This window comes from Aplysia californica, unplaced genomic scaffold, assembly GCF_000002075.1.
Source record: "Aplysia californica isolate F4 #8 unplaced genomic scaffold, AplCal3.0 scaffold00421, whole genome shotgun sequence".
Lineage (NCBI taxonomy): Eukaryota > Metazoa > Mollusca > Gastropoda > Aplysiida > Aplysiidae > Aplysia > Aplysia californica.
In genome coordinates this window covers 379,042-381,172 of record NW_004797691.1, presented here as the reverse complement: position 1 = coordinate 381,172, position 2,131 = coordinate 379,042, and positions in this window count along the sequence as shown.

The following is a 2,131-nucleotide window of genomic DNA, read 5'->3' as shown; positions in this document are numbered from 1 at the left end:
ATGTTATAACCGGGACAGGGGCAGAGGAATTTGGAATTACACTATAGTGCTCCGGTTAATTGACCGAGGACGCGCATTCTGATTATGCGACAACTCTTGAAGCTGTTCTGTCTTGGGGCACTTTAAAAAAAAAGAAGCATAACTTCGTTATTCAAACATATTTTTCATTTAACTTTTCTTTATCTAAAACGTATAAATACTTGCAGACTGTAACAAGTTTACTGTAATGTATATAATGCTTATTCATGTTTCTTATTAAAGTGTTTGACGGTTCTAAATATTCCTCAACATTGTCTTTGGTTGGCTGCTGATCCTACATTAATATGTGGTCGCCATGTACCCTTAATTAAAGAATTAGACGAAAGAAGGTTCTCTTTTTAAAAGACCTCCTGAAAGAAAGAAGTTCACCAAATATATCTGTTTTACAGTCCAGAGATTGTCACACGCCCATGGTTACTATGTGTCCCTCTCTCTCCCCTGTCTACCCGAGGTAAGATCAAAGCCCCGGGGGGAAATCACACCCTCTGCTGGGCTAATGGAGACCCCATGTCGTGGTCGGGGCTCGGTCACATGTAGCTTTCAGCTCTCATCTCTGCCAGTTAGGGGGCTGGATTGAGGGGGAGGGGGGAGGGGTTGTCTGGGAAAGGCACGATATGTAGAGAGTGAGAGGGAGGGCGGAGGGAGGAAGGGGGGAGACGGTGAGGAAGGGAGGGGGATTAGAGGGACATCTGGGGGACTTGTCTGGGAAGGGCAAGAGAAAGAAAAGAGAGAGAGACAGAGAGAGAGACAGAGAGAGAGAGAGAGAGAGAGAGAGAGAGAGAGAGAGAGAGAGAGAGAGAGAGAGAGAGAGAGGACAAGCAGCGGGAGGGGAGGGAATAGCAACGACAGGGGAGTAAAGAGAGGGTAGGAAAGGGTTGGTGAGGTGGGGATGGGGGATTTGGAGACTTGTCCAGAAACGAAAATAGAAAGATAGAGATTGATGAAAAGGGAGAAAGAAAGAGAGAGGGGAGAGGCACAGGAAGGAGTAAATTGGAGAGAGGGAGAGTGGAAGAAGGGGACACAAGGACGTTTGAGAGATTAACAAACAAACAGACAGACAGGCAGACAGTCATGGCAGAGAGAATGTTGAGAAAGTGGGTGAGCAAGAAAATGAATGGGTAAGAGAGAGAATGAATAACCGAGAAAGAGACAGAGAGAAAAAAAGCGGGAGTGCGTTTAAGGAGAAGAGAGAGAGAGAGAGAGAGAGAGAGAGAGAGAGAGAGAGAGAGAGAGAGAGAGAGAAACAGAGAAACAGAGCGAGAGAGAGAGAGAGGGGGGGGAGAGCTAAGAGAGAGAGAGAGAGAGAGAGAGAGAGAGAGAGAGAGAGAGAGAGAGAGAGAGAGAGAGAGAGAAGCACAAAGTCAGTTCCCAGACAGTAACAGTTATCAGAGGTCCGCACAGGGCGTGTCTGTCCTGTGTTCCCTTGACTTCAGCAGCCCACTACACCAGCCATAAAGTTCCATTGTCCGGAGGAAGGTATCCCCAAGTTGCTCGTAAACTTGGCGGTACTAGAGACTGCATGTGCGTCCTGTAACAAACTCACGCACGCATGCACACACACACAGACGCTCACGCACGCACGTATACACACACACACACACACACACACACACACACACACACACACACACACACACACACACACACACACACACAATCTCTTTCTCACATACTCACATTCAAACACATACAGAGAGAGAGAGAGGGAGAGAGAGAGTGAGAGAAAGAGAGAGAAAGAGAGAGAGAGCGAGCGAGCGAGCGAGAGAGAGAGAGAGAGAAAGAGAGAGAGAGAGAGAGAGAGAGAGAGAGAGAGAGAGAGAGAGAGAGAGAGAGAGAGAGAGAGAGAGAGTTGCGGGGGCAAAAGAGATACGCCTGAGACAAAGTCCGACAGAAAGACAGCGAGAGATTCAGACAGACACACAAACATAATAAGTTGACACAGAGAGAGAGAGAGAGAGAGAGAGAGAGAGAGAGAGAGAGAGAGAGAGAGAGAGAGACATAAAGGTTGAGGTTAGAGTGATATATACATATATATATATATATATAGAGAGAGAGAGATAGATAGATAGATAGATAGATAGATAGATAGATA